Genomic DNA, 21,868 nt, shown 5'->3' with positions numbered 1-21,868 from the left:
CACCAAGATGCACTTCTCAGTCGTTGTCGAGAAAATCGACAGTTAAAAGAAACCGTTGCGGTGAAATGCTCTCTACGATTAATAGTTTTCTACAGCGTCGTGGCGCAGCGGTAAGCGCTCGGGTTCGTAATCCGGAGGTTGCCGGATCGAATCTCGCGCCATGCAACCTTTTTTTTTTAGTATTTGTTTTTTGTAATTCCAATGTGTGTACACACACACACACACACACACACACACACACACACACACACACACACACACACACACATAAAATATATATATATAATTCCCGGCAATCAGTTGCAACAATTATGCATATAGTAAGTTGTTGAAAGTCGTTTGTCGTGGAAAAAACTGGCGACTTCGAACATCATTATGTTTTCCGCAAACAAAGTTGTATTTCACAAATATTATTAATTGTCTTCATAATGTTAACCACGTATAGTTAACGGAAGACGCAGAAACTATATTCCGAGACGAATACGTATAGCCTAGAAAATAGAAACCCCACGAACACAAATTTGCTGTGGCAGGTATGAAATATAAACTCCGTTACTCGCTCGTTACACTTGAAGGACAGATGTTGAATGGGCCGAAACGACCCGCCGCATAACAGCGTAGTTGCCTGCTAACTTCGAAAGAAGGTAGATGCGGTCCCTAGCCCAACTTACAACATCGTCGAAAATCAGTGCGGACGTGAGAGCTTTGGTACACCCTGTTAAACAAACGGAAAAATGGAGGCGGTACAATTGGAGAGCGATCCGCCTTCACCAACATGCATAAGCAATTTATTAATAGTTTATTTTTTTATCATATATATATATATATATATATATATATATATATATATATATATATATATATATAATAAAAAAATTTTGCATGGCGCGAGATTCGATCCGGCGACTTTCGGATTACGAACCCCAGCGCTTACCGCTGTGCCACGACGCTGTAGAAAATTGTTAGTCGTAGAGAGTATTTCACCGCAATGGTTTCTTTTAACTGTCGATTTTCTCGACAACGGCTGAGAAGTGCATCTTGGTGCTTTGCCACATTACACCTCTGGCCATGAGCTTCTATTATGCACGGTATGAATCGAATCTGAATTTCACAATTGGCGGCCTCCCCTTGTAAACTAGAAATGGACATGGACCTAGTTTTATTTCATCAGATACTTTCTACACAGCACAAATTTAATTAAAATTCACTTGCATTAAGATGCACACATTCTTTAGTAAGCAATGTTGTAACTGTTTTTGTAAATAAGGGGACTCATAGTAGCTTTACCTTCAGTAGTAAAAACAGTAAGTAGGCGGCTACCAATCTGATATTACACTTTTTATCACACAATGTGCACAAAACTCAACATAAACTTTAAAAGCAGTTGGTATATTCATTAGTCATGTAACTTTATGCATTTTGAACAACTTACAATAGGGGGCCCCTTAATCTTGTCTGCTATTATAAAGCAAACTGGATACACTTTTCTGGAGCAAATTAAAATCAGTAAACTTTGGTAACACTCTTTCATAAATTTGACTCACCTTATATGCCTTTTCAACAGTTAGTGCAGCGGATATTTTTAGCAGATATTGTATTTCAAATCTACCTTTGAAAACATTTACTGTAACTAACCTCAACATAACTTGTTAACTATTCGTCATCAGCACAATCATTTACTTTTATATACAGAATTTAAGCAAGTAATCTTTAAAACCACAAAAATTTTAAACTGAAGCAATTCAATTACTGGGAGGCTTTCATAAAAAGCAACATTTACTTCGTCCCTCAACTCCAACAAAATCCACAGTAATTTTAGGCAACTTCTTAGTACTCAGGTTTCAGCAAAAGTAATTAAACACTTGTTTTTTCACCAGTTCTCATAATCAGGGTACTCGGAAATCACTGTTTAAGAGGAGTGGATCCTAAGACATACCTTATATTTGCACATACTTTAGTAAATGTGCTGATCCATAAACTTTACAAAGATCTGACTTCTCCTCTCTGCTGAAGTGATTGCGCAATGTTGGTGTCGAGTACATAACAACAGATGGACTTCCCGTTGTAAGTAATTTGCTCTGTTATTTTCCTCTTGGCGACGATCATCAGCTATGGTATTTTCCAGCAACAGAGCAATGTATTAGAGCCATTCATCCACCCGAGACTTTTCCGTAATATCTCCAAGCACTGAAAGCCTCATTCGGCACCTGCACAATGCACCTTCCAATTAATATCTGCCGACTGTACGGTTGCTAGTCTCCGACTGACTATCGTTTCCACCTTTTCCTTCGCATCAACCACGTTTTGCGTGCGCTAACTCACTTTCGTTTCAGAGGGAAGTACACCAGGTTTCAACTCGATATAAACCAAAAGCCCTAAGTGTGGATCAGCGTGTACATAGTTACATATTCATATCTTTCGCAAAATCCTTTCATATATACATATTAGCAATTTAAAAAAATTATTGAAGTCATCCTTCTCCAAATGAGGTAAAGTATTTAAATGGTGAAGAGAAAACATATTATAGATCTTTCTATGTCTTTCAAGCATATCAAAGATTACGTATCAAAGAAAACCTACTTCATACAAAGCATAATTAATCATAAAAAATATTTGGGTTGATAACTATGGTGTTACACACTGACTTGACAGAGTACACGAAATTATGAAATACTGTTAGTTAATATATGAACGAAGATATTTTAGGCATATGTTGTACAATCTCATAATCTATCAGACGCTATTGAAGATTGATTAGTAGTATCAGGTAATCTACTTGTAACTCCTGCACCTGTTACAACAGCAGTATTGGAGGTTTGTTTTCTGCTTATTTTATAGCTGAACATTGTACATCCTAATAGCACCAGTTTCCTTTCCTGTTCCAATCGTAAATGGAGTGAAGGAAAAACGACTTTCCACTTACTTGTGTACGATCTCTGATCTGTCTTCTTTTCGCGGTCCATACGACTGATCTGTGTTGGTTGCGGAAGGATCGTTCTGCAGTCATTAGCAAATGCCACTTCTCTAAATGGTCTCAATAGAGTTTCACGATAAGAAAGTATTCTTCACTCTGGGGTTCCCATTTGAGTTTACGGAGCATTTCCCTAATAACTGCCTGGTGATCGAATCAAACAATAAAAAATCTAGCAGCACGCCTCTGAATTACTTCGATGTCTTCCTTTAATCCGGTCTGGTGGAGATTCCAAACACTCTAGCAGTACTCAAGAATGGGTCGCACAAGTGTTCTGTATTCAGGATCCTTTATACAGGGTTAGACTTCCCTAGAATCATCCCAGTAACCCAGAGTCCACCATTCGTCTTCAGTACAACCGACATTATGTGATCGTTCCATTTAATGCCACTCTGAGACATTGCACCTAGTTATTTAATCTACGTGACTGGGTGAAGAAGCGTACCACTAATACTGTATTCGAACATCACATGACTGTTTTCATACTCATCTGCATATGAGGCAGTTTTAGAATATCAGCAGTTAGTACCGTCTGTCATACGCGAATAATACAAAAAATCAAATATTAGCGAGAAAACCACAACAATTAACATATCAACAATGCCTATAAGTGTTTAAAGTTATTGCTCTATTAGGTAACGTAATTACCGTTGTAATCTGATATATCAGAACAAATTCGTCCGCCACTGTTAGCTGACTGGTCAGCGTGACGGATTGTCAATCCTCTGGGCCTGGGTTCGATTCCCGGCTGGGTTGCAGCTCCGCATTGGCCATACGTGGCTAACGCATGGTTACCTAATCCGTCGCGAGGACCCACCTCAGTGTCGCTGTGGCTCCCGAATGACAGTCGTCCACCTCTTGCTGGACTGCCCACTTTTAGCCGCTCTGCGGCAGACTTTTAACTTTCCCAGCACCCTGTCTTCGGTGTTGGGCGACAATGCCTCCACAGCAGCTTTAGTTTTACGTTTTATCCATGAGAGTGGGTTTTATACTTCTATGTAGGTTTTAGCGCATGTCCTTTGTCCCTCGGTGTCCTCCACCCTAGTGCTTTTAGGGTGGAGGTTTAAATGTGTTGCAGAGTGGCTGGCTTTCCCTTTTTATTCTCGTGGTTGATCAGCCACTGAAATCTACTCTTATGTTTTACTCTCTTCTGTTTCTAGCGTCTCTGTTGTTTTCTTGTCCTCTTTTGTTCCTTTTAGTGTTCGTTGCCTTCCCTTCGTTCTTGTGGCTTTTCCTTTCTTTCCGTTTTGTGTTGTATATTTCGTCCGTTTTATTCTCACACTTGTGGCATTGTTTTATTAGGAACAAGGGACCGATGGCCTCGTAGTTTGGTCCCTTCTCCCGCCTTTAAACCAACCAACCAACCAACCAACCAACCCGGCTCGGTCGGGGAATTTTCTCCGCCCAGGGACTGGATGTTGTGCTGTCCTCATCATCATCCTTTCATCCTCATCGATTGCAGGTCACCGAAGTGGCGTCAAATTGAAAGACTGGCACCCAGCGAACGGTCAGTTCGACGGGGGGCCCTAGCCATACGACAAAATAAAATAAAAAAGAACAAATTCGACATAAGACTTAAATTAGGCTATTTATGGGGCTCGAAGTAGTGTTAGGTAAAGCAAGCAGCATTAAATCGACCGCTGGAAGTATTTCAGTAATCACGACGGTGTTCTGATGCCACTGAACGATAACCGTTGCGGCTTATCAATAAATATACTGAGGTGACTGAAATCATGGAATACCTCCTAATTCTGTGCTGGGACTCGTTTTCTCCGGCGTGGTGGAGCATCTTGATGGGTCATTGACTAAACAAGTCGTTGGAAGTCCCTTGCAGAGCCATGCTGCCTCTATAGTTGTCCACAGTTGCGAAAGTGTTTCTGGTGCAGGATATTTTGTGGCCAAATCATTCACTCGAATTGTCCAGAATGTTCTTCAAACCAATCGCGAACAACTGTGACCCAGTCATATGGCGCATTGTCATCCATGAAAATTCCATCGTTATTTGGGAACATGAATTCCATGAGTGGCTGGAAATGGTCAACGATCGGTTCAGTTGGACCAGAGGAGCCAGTCCATTCCATGTAAACACAGCCTACATCATTATCGTGTCACCTAGTGCTTGCGCGACCGCTACGTTTGCAGGTTCAAATCCTGCCTCGGGCATGGACGTGTGTGATGTCCTTAGGTTTAAGTAGTTCTAAGTCTAGGGGACTGATAACCTCAGATGTTAAGTCCCATAGTGTTCAGAGCCATTTGAATCACCTGCTTGCGCAGGTCTTACTGAACACTTGGGTCCATGGCTTCGTGAGGTCTGCGCCGCACTCGAAACCTACCATCAGCTCTTACCAACTGAAATCAGGACTCATCTGACCAGACCACGGTGATCCAGTTGTCTAGGGTGCAACCGATATGGTGAGGGGCCCAGGAGAGGCGCTGCAGGCAACGTCGTGCTATTAGCAAAGGCACTCGCGTCCATCGTCTGCTGCCACAGGCTATTAACGCCATATTTCGCCATACTGTCCTAACGGATACGTCGTATGTTCCACGTTTATTTCTGCGGTTATTCCGCACAGTGTTGTTTGTCTGTTAGCACTGACAACTCTCGATAACGCCGCTGCTCTTGGTCGTTCAGTGTGTTGGCCGTGGTGAGAGGTAATGGCTAAAACTGAGTATTCTCGGGACAGTCTTGACACTGTGAATTTCTGAATACTGAAGTTCCTAACGATTTCCGAAATTGAATGTCCTATGCGTCTACCTCCAACTCCCCGTTCAAAGTCTATTAATTCCTGTTGTGTGGTTACAATCTTGTCGGAAACCTTTCCACATCAATCACCTGTCTACAAATCACAGCTCCCCTAATTTGCTACCGTTTCATACCTTCTGTAAGCGATACCACATCCATTTGAAAAATTTGTATATGTACATATCACTATCCTTCGACTTTCGTCACCTCAATGTGGTTCTGCTGTTTCCATTATCCTTACCAGCATATTCGTAACAAGTTTTATGTTCTGTGTCTTGTTTGCTCCACTTTTTGATGCCGATCACTTATTTCGGTTTGTGCTTACATCCTGTGTGCAGATCGTCAAAGATCTGAGATCTCTTCCGTCATTGTCTTTTCTTATCCTCCACATATCCTTCGAAAACAGTTTCTTAGAATTCCTTCACGCATTATTAGTACATTTCTAATCCTCTGAGCTCTCCGGGAGCGTTAACGCTCGACGAAAATAACGGCAGCAGCTTTCCATCATTCGGACTGTGTGCATGTGATACTGTGATCTTATTTGTGTTGTTTTGATCTTTGTTTTGAGTGAGAAAATGGCACGCCATTTAGAATGTACGAGGGCTATTCGGAAAGTAATATCCAATCGGGCACGGAATGGAAACCACAAAAAAAAAAAGTGAAGCTTTGCACAGATTTGATGGACTGTGTCTCTAATATGCCCGTCGATCGCGTCAGGTGGCCATTCTCAATTCTGAGCGTACAGTGAGCGCGTAAAGATACTTAGAAAATAGTGTCTACCGCCAAGTATGAGCGCCTGAGAGAGATTTCGCCCGATTTCAGGCAGCCCGCACAATGTACCTGTTATGCATTTACTTCATGACAATTCTCGGCCGATGGGAAGTGTTTGATTGCCTACCGTACAGCCTGGACTTGGCTCTCTCTAATTTTCATCTCTGCTCACAGGAATCGCTGGCTATGAAGACAACATTTTGGCACAGACAAGAAGCTACAGATCGGGATAGAAAATTGACGGAAAGCACAGGCAGCTAGCTGCCTTGTATGGCGAGGGTATTGGAAAGTTGGAACAATGTTATGACAAATGTTTCAGTTGTAGCGGCGACTGTGTAGAGAAGTAGCTGGAAGGTATACCTAACTGTTGCAAATAAAATCTTTGTTGTTTACATTTCGCGACCGATAGGTCCTTGCTTTCGGAATAGTCTTTGTACAAAGGAAGAAGTGATCAAGATGGTGACAGGGAATTATACCAGGTACTTGGCGTCACTGGACAAAAGGAACAGAAGTAGAGTATGAAATGCCCGTTATAAGGACCATTGCAGTATTCGTGATTGAGAGACAAGCTACAAGCTCATATCATTGCATATACCTATAATCAATTCTCCAGGTTATAAATAAACAAAAGGTCTCGAAGGAAATTGAAATAATTAAACTTTTACACTCCTGGAAATGGAAAAAAGAACACATTGACACCGGTGTGTCAGACCCACCATACTTGCTCCGGACACTGCGAGAGGGCTGTACAAGCAATGATCACACGCACGGAGCAGCGGACACACCAGGAACCGCGGTGTTGGCCGTCGAATGGCGCTAGCTGCGCAGCATTTGTGCACCGCCGCCGTCAGTGTCAGCCAGTTTGCCGTGGCATACGGAGCTCCATCGCAGTCTTTAACACTGGTAGCATGCCGCGACAGCGTGGACGTGAACCGTATGTGCAGTTGACGGACTTTGAGCGAGGGCGTATAGTGGGCATGCGGGAGGCCGGGTGGACGTACTGCCAAATTGCTCAACACGTGGGGCGTGAGGTCTCCACAGTACATCGATGTTGTCGCCAGTGGTCGGCGGAAGGTGCACGTGCTCGTCGACCTGGGACCGGACCGCAGTGACGCACGGATGCATGCCAAGACCGTAGGATCCTACGCAGTGCCGTAGGGGACCGCACCGCCACTTCCCAGCAAATTAGGGACACTGTTGCTCCTGGGGTATCGGTGAGGACCATTCGCAACCGTCTCCATGAAGCTGGGCTACGGTCCCGCACACCGTTAGGCCGTCTTCCGCTCACGCCCCAACATCGTGCACCCCGCCTCCAGTGGTGTCGCGACGGGCGTGAATGGAGGGACGAATGGAGACGTGTCGTCTTCAGCGATGAGAGTCGCTTCTGCCTTGGTGCCAATGATGGTCGTATGCGTGTTTGGCGCCGTGCAGGTGAGCGCCACAATCAGGACTGCATACGACCGAGGCACACAGGGCCAACACCCGGCATCATGGTGTGGGGAGCGATCTCCTACACTGGCCGTACACCACTGGTGATCATCGAGGGGACACTGAACAGTGCACGGTACATCCAAACCGTCATCGAACCCATCGTTCTACCATTCCTAGACCGGCAAGGGAACTTGCTGTTCCAACAGGACAATGCACGTCCGCATGTATCCCGTGCCACCCAACGTGCTCTAGAAGGTGTAAGTCAACTACCCTGGCCAGCAAGATCTCCGGATCTGTCCCCCATTGAGCATGTTTGGGACTGGATGAAGCGTCGTCTCACGCGGTCTGCACGTCCAGCACGAACGCCGGTCCAACTGAGGCACCAGGTGGAAATGGCATGGCAAGCCGTTCCACAGGACTACATCCAGCATCTCTACGATCGTCTCCATGGGAGAATAGCAGCCTGCATTGCTGCGAAAGGTGGATATACACTGTACTAGTGCCGATATTGTGCATGCTCTGTTGCCTGTGTCTATGTTCCTGTGGTTCTGTCAGTGTGATCATGTGATGTATCTGACCCCAGGAATGTGTCAATAAAGTTTCCCCTTCCTGGGACAATGAATTCACGGTGTTCTTATTTCAATTTCCAGGAGTGTAGTTACTCACAATTACGTCTTGTGATATAACAACAAACGGATTTCGATTAAAGCATAGAATATATTACATATAAATGTCTGCAATGCTACAGTATTTTTTTTTTACGAGATATTAAATGCAGTTAAAAGAAAGACATCTTTCCATCGAAAAAGTCATAGTTATATCCGTATTTAGACAGGCAGGAAAGCTTAGAGTAATAACCATAACGAAAATATACGCAACTCTTTGCGTGCTATCATTTCCAAGAATCATTTTTCCCGTGTACGGAACCGTTTATAAAATGATTACATGATTTACGTTGTGCATCGCCAGAACGCTGGACGCAACACACGTAACCCTCCCATAGATATAAAAACCAATATCTTGAGAATGGTATACATATAGCTCTGACTCAGCTTTAAAAACAATTTCAATATGTTCCTCCACTCACTTTCCGACCTGTTTCAGCAACAGTAATTAAGTTGTCAAATAAAAATGCAGCCTCTGCCTTTTATTTGACACTTTCGATATGTTAACTACATTTCATACATGGAGATCACTGACGTAAAAGGAACCATACGGAAAGTCTACGCATTGTGTTTCTACCTCTGCGAAAATCTTAAACTTCGTTAAATGTTTGATTTAGTTGGATGCACTACAGTAACTACACGTAACGAGCCAAAGAAACTGGTACACCTGCCTAATATCGTGTAGGGCCCCCGGGAGCACGTAGAAGTGCCGCAACACCCCATGACATGGACTCGACTAACGTCTGAAGTAGTGCTGGAGGGAATCGACATCACGAATCCTGCAGGGCTGTCCATAAATCCGCAAGAGTGTGGGGGGTGGAGAACTCGTCTGAGCAGCACGTTGCAAGGCATCCCAGGTATGCTCAATAATGTTCATTTCTGGGGATTCTGGTGGCCAGCGAAGTGTTTAAACTCAGAAGAGTGAGCCTGGAGCCACTCCGTAGAAATTTTGGACGTATCGGGTGTCGCATTGTCCTGCTGGAATTGCTGAAGTCCGTCGGAATGCACAATGGACATGAATGGATGTAGGTGATCAGACAGGATGCTTACGTACATGTCACCTGCAAGAGTCTTATCTAGACGTATCAGGGGTCCCAAATCACTCCAACTGCACTCGCCCCACACCATTACAGAATGTCCACCAGTTTGAATGACATGGAGCGTCCATGTATTCATGAGGTTGTCTCCATACCAGTGCATGTCAAACCACTCGATACAATTTTAAACGAGAGTCGTCCAACCAGGCAACATGTTTCCAGTCATCAACAGTCCAATGTCGGTGTTACAGGCCCGGGCGAGGAGTAAAGCTTCGTCTCGTGCAATCATCAAGGGTACACGAGTGGACCTTCGGCTCCGAAAGCCCATATCGATGATGTTTCGTTGAATGGTTTGCAAGATGACACTTGTTGATGGCCCAGCACTGGAAGCAGTTTGTGGAAGGGTTGCACTTCTGTCGCGTTGAACGATTCTCTTCAGTCGTTGTTGGTCCCGTTCTTGCAGGATATTTTTCCGCCAGCAGCGATGTCGGAGACTTGATGTTTTACGGAATTCCTGATATTCACGGTACACTCGTGAAATGGTCGTACGGGAATATTCCCGCTTCATTGCTAACTCGGAAATGCTGTGTTCCATCGCTCGTGCGCCGACTATAACGCCACGTTCAAATTCAATTAAATCTTGACAACCTGCCGTTGTAGCAGCAGTAACCAATCTAACAACTGCGGTAGACACTTGTTGTCTTGTATAGGCGTTGACGACCGCAGTGTCGTATTCTGTCTGTTTACATATCTTTGTATTTGAATACGCATGCCTAGACCTGTTTCTTTGGCGTTTCAGTGTTACTCAAATAACGAAAAGAAATACAGTTCTTTAACGAGAGAAGGTATCATACTGTAAAATGTGAAAGAACCAAATTTTTTCACATAATAGTTTTATGATAAGTATTTCATTAGTGGCCTGCATGTCTGCTCAACCGCGTCGCTGAAAATTCGTGAACCGAATCAACAAACGTGGAACAGAAATGTTATTACTATGGTTCTCAAACCTGTCGATGTGTTACAGTGATATCACTGATAGGTTCATCTTTTCCGAGAGTTATTACAGTTATGAATATACACTACTGGACATTAAAATTGCTACAACACGAAGATTGCGTGCTACAGACGCGAAATTTAACCGACAGGAAGAAGATGCTGTGATATGCAAATGATTAGCTTTTCAGAGCGTTCACACAAGGTTGGCGCCGGTGGCAACACCTACAACGTGCTGACATGAGGAACGTTTCCTACCGATTTCTCATACACAAACAGCAGTTCACCGGCGTTGCCTGGTGAAACGTTGTTGCGATGCCTCGTGTAAGGGGGAGAAATGCGTACCATCACGTTTCCGACTTTGATAAAGGTCGGATTGTAGCCTATCGCGATTGCGGCTAATCGTATCGCAACGTTGATGCTCGCGTTGGTCGAGATCCAATGACTGTTAGCAGAATATGGAATCGGTAGGTTCAGGAGTACACCGCCTGCGATGGTGTACTCAGCGACGAACCTGGGTGCACGAATGGCAAAACGTCGCTCTTTCGGATGAATCAAAGTTCTGTTTACAGCATCATGATGGTCGCACCCGTGTTTGGTGACATCGCGGTGAACGCACATTGGAAGCGTGTATTCGTCATCACCATACTGGCGTATCACCCGGCGTGATGGTATGGGGTGCCATTGGTTACACGTGTCGGTCACCTCTTGTTCTCCCCCTGCGGGTCCGGGGTAAGAATAGGCCCGAGGTATTCCTGCCTGTCGTAAGAGGCGACTAAAAGGAGTTTCAACCATTTCGGCCTTCTATGTGATGGTCCCCCTTGGGGTTTGACCTCCATTTTTCAAAATTCTACAGAAGTACGAGCCTTTTGGGGAAGGACACCTTACATGGTGTACCACTGGTCCTAAGTGCACTAAGACCTTGGCACTCAGCATTGCACTGGCGTTGTAACCATACCCACTATTCCTCAAATTGGGCCTAAACGCCTGATGGGTTGTCCAAGTTATGCCCATAGTGCATCTCCATCTGCACCAGCGATCATGATGGACTTTCCATGGCACCAGAAATCCAGCACGGTAGCCAGCCCGTTGTGGTGGGGTCGTCATGTACCCTCTAGGTTGTAGCCCCCTGACAACACAGGGATCGTACTGCCGATACCTGAGCTGCACCCTCCCCACGTCGGCCAAGGAGTAGATGCCCGTCTCCTTGGGGCATCAGGACTCCTGGCAATGGTCATCCTGCCAGGTGGCCCTTGCTGCAGCTGGGTGGCGCCTGTGGGGAGAGCCCCTGGTCGGAGTGGGTGGTATCGGGGCGGACGTTTCGCAGATGAAACGTCAACATGTATCAGGTCGCTCTGCGGCCGAGTCTTTGAAAAGAAAAGGTACCGTTTCTAGTTCTGGTTCTCCTGCCCTTTCCCCCTTGGCCACTCCATGGGAGGAGGGACAGGCCTGCCGGCTTGGGGCGAAGTACTTCCCCCGCTATTTGGTCTGTTCTCGAACCGATGGGGGGACGTTTGCCACCTCCAAGCCCATGTTCTTTGTTCAGCAGCCGGCCGAAGTGGCCGTGCGGTTAAAGGCGCTGCAGTCTGGAACCGCAAGACCGCTACAGTCGCAGGTTCGAATCCTGCCTCGGGCGTGGATGTTTGTGATGTCCTTGGGTTAGTTGGGTTTAATTAGTTCTAAGTTCTAGGGGACTAATGACCTCAGCAGTTGAGTCCCATAGTGCTCAGAGCCATTTGAACCATTTTTTTTGTTCAGCACATTGAGGACGTCTTCGGGGAAATCGAGTCTCTCAGCAAGATGCGTTCAGGGTCCGTTCTTATCAAGACCACCTCCGCCACAGTCGGGGGCGCTCCAGGCGTGCGACCGCCTAGGGGACATCCCAGTATCCATTGTCCCACATCTGGCACTAAATAGGACGCAGGGGGTTATATTTCATCGTGACCTCCTGCTACAATCTGATGAGGAGCTCAGGGCCAACCTGGAGCGCCGAGGCGTGCATTTCGTCCAACGAGTCCAGCGCGGCCCCAAAGACCGTCGCATCGGCACCGGGGCCTTTATCCTCGCCTTCGAGGGGGACGTTCTCCCAGAGAAGGTAAAGGTGATGTGCTACCGGTGTGACGTGCGACCTTACGTCCCACCTCCTATGCGCTGTTTTAGGTGTTTGCGCTTTGGGCACATGTCGTCACGGTGTGAGGCTGAGCCCCTTTGTGGCGATTGTGGACGTCCTCTTCATGAGGAACATACATGCACCCCACCACCTCGGTGCGTTAATTGTCCTGGCGTCCACTCGCCTAGATCCTCAGACTGCCCCGCATATCAGAAGGAGAAGAAGATACAAGAAATCAAAACTTTGGATCGGCTCTCTTATTCTGAGCCCCAGAAGAAGTACGACCGCCTCCATCCCATGCCATTGACCACTTCGTTTGCCTCAGTTGTGTCACTCCTTCCGCGGTATCCTCACCCCTATCCTGTCCCCCCTCCGCCTCCTCCGCCCATCAGGGGGCTCTGCCTCCGCCTCCCAAATCCCTCCCTTCCAAATCCTACTCCCCCATGGCCCCCACCCCCTCTGCCCCAGGGGCCACCCTTCCTCCTCCTCCTCCTCCCCCCACGTCACCTGAGAAGCGATCCTCTTCTCAGGCGTCCATCGGGGAAACGTTCCGGACCCCAGCTTCTGAGGTCTGGTGTTCCAAAACGGACCCCGCGCTTGAGGACCTTCTTCGGGTCCAGCCCACCATCCCTGTGCCTCCACGGCCTTCCAAGAAGGCCTCCAAGAAGTAGTCTCTATCCCCCTCTCCACCCCGGCGCGTTTCGTCTGACTCTCCATCCGTGAGTCGCTGCTCCCGGCCGTCCTCAGTTTCGCCGGGACGCTCTGCTGCCAGGCGCTCCGCCGGCCTTTCGTCGGCAAATGATGCGGCCCCTCCTACACAACCAGGGACAGCGGCCGCGGCTGGCGACGAGTCGATGGAACCGGATCCGCCTCCCGTCGGTTGTAGCGTTGTCCCCTCGCAACCTGGCCCTCCGCGGCCGTCGAGGTGACCAGCTCTTCCCCCGTCTCGTTCCCCCAACCTTTTGATTAGCGATGGCGTTGTTTCATTGGAACATAAGAGGTATTCGATCTAATCGGGAGGAATTACAACTGCTACTCCGCCTGCACTGCCCGCTCGTCCTAGGTCTCCAGGAAACCAAGTTGCGCCCGACTGACCGTATTGCCTTTACCCATTATACCTCGGAGCGGTATGACCTCACCCCTGTGGACGGTATCCCAGCTCATGGTGGGGTCATGTTGCTCGTTCGGGACGATGTTTTTTAATACCATCCCATCCCATTGACCACCCCACTCCAAGCAATAGCTGTCCTCATTACTCTTTCTGCTTTTACTTTTTCAGTTTGTACCATGTACACTCCACCGTCATCTGCTGTTAGTCGGGCTGACATGATGCACCTGATCGTTCAGCTTCCCCCGCCATTCTTATTGTTTGGCGACTTCAATGCCCATCATCCCCTTTGGGGGTCTCCTGCATCCTGTCCAAGAGGCTCACTCTTGGCGGATGTCTTCAACCATCTCAATCTTGTCTACCTCAATACCGGCGCCCCGACTTTCCTCTCGGACTCTACTCATACCTACTCCCGCTTGGACCTCTCGATCTGTTCTACCACTCTTGCCCGTCTGTTCGAGTGGTATGTCCTTTCTGACACGTATTCGAGTGACCACTTCCCCTGTGTCGTTCGTCTCCTGCACCACACCCCATCCCCACGTCCTTCGAGCTGGAACATACTGAAAGCTGACTGGGGACTTTACTCCTCCCTGGCGACCTTTCGGACCACGATTTTCCCAGTTGTGACAGTCAGGTCGAATACCTCACGGCTGCTATCATCAATGCTGCCGAACGTTCCATTCCTCGTACTACTTCTTCTTCACGTCGCGTTTCCGTCCCTTGGTGGAACGAGGCTTGTAGGGACGCTATCCGTGCTCGACGACGTGCTTTACGCACCTTTCGCCGCCATCCTACGTTGGCGAATTGTATTGAATACAAACGACTCCGAGCGCAATGCCGTAGAGTCATCAAAGACAGCAAAAAAGCTTGTTGGGCCTCTTTCACCAGCTCCTTTAACAGTTTTACTCCCTCTTCCGTCGTTTGGGGTAGCCTGCGCCGGCTGTCGGGCATTAAGGCCCACTCCTCAGTACCTGGCCTGACCTCAGGTAATGAGGTCCTTGTTGATCCTGTGGCTGTCTCCAACGCCTTTGGCCGCTTTTTCGCGGAGGTTTCAAGCTCCGCCCATTACCATCCTGCCTTCCTTCCCAGGAAAGAGGGAGAAGAGGCTCGGCGACCTTCCTTCCACTCGCTGAATCTGGAAACTTACAATGCCCCCTTTACTATGCGGGAACTCGAACGTGCACTTGCACTGTCCCGGTCCTCTGCTCCGGGGCCAGATGCCATTCACGTTCAGATGCAGGCACACCTTTCTCCAGCGGGCAAAAGCTTCCTTCTTCGTACCTACAATCGCATCTGGACCGAAGGTCAAGTCCCCATGCGTTGGCGTGACGCCGTTGTTGTTCCTATACCCAAACCCGGGAAGGATAGACACCTTCCTTCTAGTTACCGCCCCATTTCTCTTACAAGCTGTGTCTGTAAGGTGATGGAGCGCATGGTTAATGCTCGGTTAGTCTGGATTCTTGAATCTCGACGACTACTTACTAATGTCCAATGCGGCTTTCGTCGCCGCCGCTCCGCTGTTGACCACCTTGTGACGTTGTCGACATTCACCATGAACAACTTTTTGCGAAGGCGCCAAACGGTAGCCGTGTTCTTCGACTTGGAGAAGGCTTATGATACCTGTTGGAGAGGAGGTATCCTCCGCACTATGCACAGGTGGGGCCTACGCGGTCGCCTGCCCCTTTTTATTGATTCCTTTTTAACGGATCGAAAGTTTAGGGTACGTGTGGGTTCCGTATTGTCCGACGTCTTCCTCCAGGAGAACGGAGTGCCTCAGGGCTGCGTCTTGAGTGTAGCCCTTTTTGCCATCGCGATCAATCCAATTATGGATTGCATTCCACCTAATGTCTCAGGCTCTCTCTTCGTCGATGACTTCGCGATCTACTGCAGTGCCCAGAGAACGTGCCTCCTGGAGCGCTGCATTCAGCGTTGTCTAGACAGCCTCTCCTCATGGAGCGTGGAAACTTCCGGTTCTCTGAAGAGAAGACGGTTTGTATCAACTTTTGGCGATATAAAGCGTTCCTTCCGCCATCCTTACATCTCGACCCCGTTGTTCTGCCATTCGTGGACACAACTAAGTTTCTAGGGCTCACGTTGGACAGGAAACTGTGTTGGTCTCCACATGTCTCTTATTTGGCGGCCCGTTGTACACGTTCCCTTAATGTCCTCAGAGTTCTTAGCGGTTCATCTTGGGGAGCGGATCGCACTGTCCTGCTTCGCTTGTATCGGTCCATAGTCCGATCGAAGCTGGATTATGGGAGCTTCGTCTACTCGTCCGCTCGGCCATCCCTCTTACGCCGGCTCAACTCCATCCACCATCGGGGGATACGTCTTGCGACCGGAGCCTTCTACACTAGTCCTGTCGAGAGTCTTTATGCTGAAGCTGCCGAGTTACCATTGACCTACCGGCGCGACGTACTGCTGTGTCGGTATGCCTGCTGGCTGTTGTCTATGCCCGACCACCCCTCTTACCAGTCCTTCTTCGCCGATTCTCTCGACCGTCAGTACGGGTTGTATGTGTCTGCCCTGCTGCCCCCGGAGTCCGCTTCCGTCGCCTGCTTCGACAATTGGATTTTGCCCTCCCTACCACCTTCAGAGAGGGTGAGAGCCCGACACCACCTTGGCTCCAGGCTCCGGTTCCTATTTATCTCGACCTCAGCTCACTCCCGAAGGAGGGAACTCCGGCTGCAGTGTATTGCTCACGGTTTGTCGAACTTTGTGCTCTACTTGCCGGTCACACCTTTATTTACACCGATGGCTCCAAAACTGACGACGGTGTCGGCTGTGCCTTTGTTGTCGGGGCCGCCACCTTTAAATACCGGCTCCAGCTTTACGGCCGAGCTTTTTGCTCTCCATCAGGCCGTTCAGTATGCCCGCCGCCACCGCCATTCATCGTATGTACTCTGCTCTGACTCACTCAGTGCTCTTCAGAGCCTTGGAGCTCCCTATCCGGTCCATCCCTTGATTCAACGGATACAGCAGTCCCTCCATTCTTTCGCGGATAATGGTGGTTCTGTCAGCTTTCTGTAGGTTCCCGGACATGTAGGAGTGCCTGGGAATGAGGCTGCGGATGCTGCAGCCAAGGCTGCGGTCCTCCTGCCTCGGCCAGCCTCCCATTGTGTCCCGTCATCTGACGTTCGTGGGGATGTATGTAAGAGGCTTGTGTCGTTGTGGTGGGATGCTTGGTCATCCCTCCAAGGAAACAAGCTCCGAGCAGTAAAACCGCTCCCAACTGCTTGGACAACATCCTCCCGACCATCTCGGCGCGAGGAGGTCCTTCTGACCAGGTTGCGGATTGGGCATTGCCGGTTTAGCCACCGCTACCTGCTCTCCGGTGGCCCAGCCCCGCAGTGCCCTTGTGGTCAGGCATTAACAGTGCGCCATGTTTTATTGTCGTGTCCCCGTTTTAGTCAATTTCGTGTTATCCTGTCCCTGCCATCTACTTTACCGGATGTTTTAGCTGATGACGCTCGAGCAGCTGCTCGTATTGTGCGTTTTATAGCTTTAACTGGCTTGTCCAAAGACATTTAACCTTTTTACTTATTTTATCCGCATCTTTGTCAGGTCCTTCTGATGTCCCCCCATCCCCTTGAGTTTTAGCAGGTTCCATGTGCTCTAACACCAGTGACTGGGCGCTAATGACCTCAGCAGTTGAGCGCCCTTAAACCCTACCAAAAAAAAAAAAAAAAAACCTCCTCTTGTTCGCATTGACGGCACTTTGAACAGTGCACGTTACATTTCAGATGTGTTACGACCCGTGGCTCTACCCTTCATTCGATCCCTGCGAAACCCTACATTTCAGCAGGATAATGCACGACCGCATGTTGCAGGTCCTGTACGGGCCTTCCTGGTTACAGAAAATGTTAGACTGCTGCCCTGGAAAGCACATTTTCCATATCTCTCACCAAATGAAAACGTCTGATCAATAGTGGCCTAGCAACTGGCTCGTCACAATACGCCAGTCACTACTCTTGATGATCTGTGGTATCGTGTTGATAATGCATGGGCAGCTGTACCTGTACACGCCATTCAAGCGCTGTTTGACTCAATGCCCAAGCGTATCAAGGCCGTTATTACGGCCAGATGTGGTTGTGCTGGGTACTGATTTCTCAGGATCTATGAACCCAAATTGCGTGAAAATGTAATCACATGTCAGTTCTAGTATAATATATTTTTCGAACGAATACCTGTTTATCATCTGCATTTCTTCTTGGTGTAGCAATTTTAATGGCCGGTAGTGTATGCATGACAATAGGTTAATGAAAGAGAAACTACGAAAAAACGCTAGGTTACAGGGAGGAATCGAAAGTGACACTTCGCTTTCGTCATAGTCTTCTAGCATGTTACTAATAACTCTAGGAAAGATGCAGTTCTGAGGCGTGAAACAATATTGACGTACCTGTGTGTTTCTCTAGGCAGTGATTCGCTTTTAGAGGAGTTTTAAAGTGAAAAACTTAAGTTTTTACGGTAACAGTATTTATTCTGAATCGGGTGCAGTGAAACACAGAGCGACAGACGAAATTACGCCCAGGCTTTCTGGAATGTTGAGCATAAAGGAAGCGGGCCTCGTGGCAGAAACAGTTCACAGGTAGCGGCCCAAACGTGGTCTCTCGGTACCGGCAGCAGTGTAGGACGACAACAAAGCGGCGCTCTCTACGGAATGTAGCGAGCACGTTTGCCGCAGTCAAAGGGCTAATCAAATCTCTGTACGGGTGATGTATTTCAAGCTTTTCGAAGCAGTAAATCACAGACGCTAGCCAACTGTAGCCACAGCTTTTGACCGTGTATCCTGGTGAAATAGACGACACACGTGCAGTAACACTTAGCGTGCGGCTGACGTAATACTGTGGCGTTTGCTGGAAATGAGAATGTGCGGCGTATACATTGTATGCGATGATTTTCCGCGATTTCGAATGTACTTTTTACGGCTCCCAGAATCACCGGTGAGGTTTGGAGGCTTCGTAGATGACAGTAGCGGTATCGTTCGAACAATTCGTCCTTTTGAAACATTTGTTACTGTCTCTTGCTTCGTAGGCATTAGGTGATGTTAGAGTTCTCTCTGTTTCGTCCGTCTTTGTGCTTTTCTGTTGATGTTGCGTTCAAAATGTGCAGTGAAGAGGAGAAACGTTTGGGGAAAATGATTTAAAAGCTCTTGGTGAGTTTACAGATGATGGAAACGAACTTTTTGATGACGATTCAGATAGCACATCATCTGAAAATTGTAGTTTTGGGTTGCTGCATAATTATGAAGAAATATCCTTCAGCTGCGCCTGCCGGAGTGGCCGTGCGGTTCTGGGCGCTACAGTCTGGAACCGAGCGACCGCTACGGTCGCAGGTTCGAATCCTGCCTCGGGCATGGATGTGTGTGATGTCCTTAGGTTAGTTAGGTTTAATTAGTTCTAAGTTCTAGGCGACTGATGACCTCAGGAGTTAAGTCGCATAGTGCTCAGAGCCATCCTTCAGCTGCATCAGGAAATGAATGCGAGCATAGGAGTCCAGCGAATGTAATGTCTGAATATGTATATCTCTGTTTCAACTTGCGTCGCACTGTACTCCACTATTAATGCAATCTTTTGCTTTGATATTGTGTTTTGTATTTTTATTTAGATGTAAATTGGCTGTAAAAGAAGTATAAAGAAAAGATCACGTCCTTGTTTACATATTTGAATACTAGAATTCGCTTTCAAATTTTCCTGTGATTACTGTCAAATTGAAGTTTTATTGGCTATTTCGGTTTTAATATTAGCAGTACCAAGATACGTGTATTTAAAGTAGAAAGTCTAATAAACCCAAAAATGATCTGAAATTCCAACTACATATTTGTACACACGTATTATAATTTTAAAATCAATGTTTCAGCCGGTCCACAAATAATAGCAGCTACCCACGAAATGTTCAAATGTGTGTGAAATCTTATAGGACTTAACTGCTAAGATCATCAGTCCTTGTGACCGAGCGGTTCTAGGCGCTTCAGTCCGGAACCGCGCTGCTGCTACGGTCGCAGGCTCGAATCCTGCCTCGGGCATGGATGTGTGTGATGTCCTTAGGTTAGTTAGGTTTAACTAGTTCTAAGTCTAGGGGACTGATGACCTCAGATGTTAAGTCCCATAGTGTTTAGAGCCATTTGAACCATTTGAACCATCATCAGTCCCTAAGCTTACACACTACTTAACCTAAATTATCCTAAGGACAAACACATACACCCATGCCCGATAGAGGACTCGAACCTTCGCCGTGACCAGCCGCACAGTCCATGACTGCATCGCCTAAGACCTCGCGGCTAATCCTGTGCACGAAAGCAACACCGTAAGTCTTAAGTTACGTACTAAAATTTCAGAAACCGTGTGTCACAAAATAATTAAATTCTGGCAGTGAAAGCCTGGAGGGCGCGATCAATTAATTTTCTATGATATTTTCGAGTTGTACTCGATTTTGTTAATGTCGTGGTACGAGAGATGTGACGCAGGAATAACGTGGCTGAGGAAGCATGGCGGCGTGTCTCAGTATTCCTTGTACAACCGCGTTACGTGCTGTGGCTTGGAAATGTGCTGATACCGACGCATGCCAAGGGCGGCCGCAGTTGCGAAACTGAAGGACATTGCACGGTGTTGTTCTTTGATAGTTTCTTTTCATATAAAGGATGTTGACACGATGCAGACTACTTCCAAAGTCCACAAAAAAGAGAACTGAGTTTAGCAAACAAACCTTGTTTGAAAAAGAATTGACACTGACCCTTACCTGCTAATATTCAGATTACAGATTTACTATCTAATGGTATTTATACTTATTAAAACTGTATTGTATTGGTATCAACTTTCTAGTCAGTTTTGACTATTACAGGACGCCTACACTGTAAATTGCAGGACATCCTAAATTATGTCGGAATGGAACATAACAACGCTTTTCCTTGTCGTAGTCAGATATAACTGAATGATCTGTCTTTCACAGTTTGTGTCAACCGAAATATAAACCCTGAAATAAGCTCAATTTTTACGGTTAAATATAATGAGTTGGTATTAATACAGCACTTAGTCTCCGAAAACTCAAAGAAAGAACTAAAGCCACTATATACTCAGGGTAATGTAGTGTATTAGTAAAAGATATCCAGTATTGTTGCACGTCATTTGGCTCCATCGTTATGAGCTCTAGATCCCTTTGAGCAGTTGTCAGACGAAGATTGTGGGATAAAGATGACCAGCTTTCAAATTGGCTATGGAAAGTTTTGCACATTCGACATATTAAATTTCTACAATTCCTGCATATTTTGAGTCCTACGAAGCAAAGCTAAGCGAGAAAACTTGTAGACGTCGCTGCCAACTGAGCTTCATACGTATTAGGTGCAGGTATTCCAGATTGACAGCAATGTTAACTCTCTCAAAGAAGGGCTTTTTCCGTAGTTACTAACCACTGAGTATTAAACAGTGCATCTGCCTATACAGGGTGCCAAAAAAAATTATTCGGTATCTTGAGAGGTAGCAGTATGGACCAAAAAACACAAAAACGTCCAGTAAACGTGGGCTCTTAAATGTGAACCTTACGAGCAATGTGTACTTTCTCATCTTCGATACGGTGAAATACAGGTCTTCTACTGTAGTCTCTTTACTATTACAACTGACCTATAGAATGCATGCAATAGGCAAATCAAGACACATTCCTCTGTTACTGTCCATGGATACAGTATGCAGGAAACGTGTGTTTCTGTTGTTACTGTAAATCTTCACAGATTCGCGTATTAGTCGATTACAATATTACAGGAACTGGTAGCGTGGTCGTTCCAGTTCCCTTATCGTGAGTTTTTATCGTGTTATTTCACGACAAGACGCTGAACCACTTGATAGGATTGCACAACAGTCTTCAAATCATTCACTGTGTAACGCGTTTTCCTGTTCATCACTGTACTTTTTCACTGTAATGTCACGGCATGTTTCCGGTAACGACCGCTGGAGACCACGTACAGTATTGTCGTGGTTGAGGAGTAAGTGCAGCACAACTTCAGGATCTAACCGACTACCAAACACGTTGACTGGTGCAAGGTATCT

General features: G+C 46.9%; 1 protein-coding gene across 2 annotated transcripts in view; it reads left to right on the top strand.

Annotated features, from left to right (window-relative positions):
- Positions 1-21,868, top strand: part of LOC126471539 (UNC93-like protein) — a 417,881-nt gene that overhangs the window by 42,288 nt on the left and 353,725 nt on the right. The window lies entirely within an intron of this gene.

The sequence above is a fragment of the Schistocerca serialis genome, chromosome 3, assembly GCF_023864345.2.
Source record: "Schistocerca serialis cubense isolate TAMUIC-IGC-003099 chromosome 3, iqSchSeri2.2, whole genome shotgun sequence".
NCBI lineage: Eukaryota > Metazoa > Arthropoda > Insecta > Orthoptera > Acrididae > Schistocerca > Schistocerca serialis.
The sequence above is the reverse complement of the archived record's forward strand: the minus strand, read 5'-3'. Positions and strand labels throughout refer to the sequence as shown.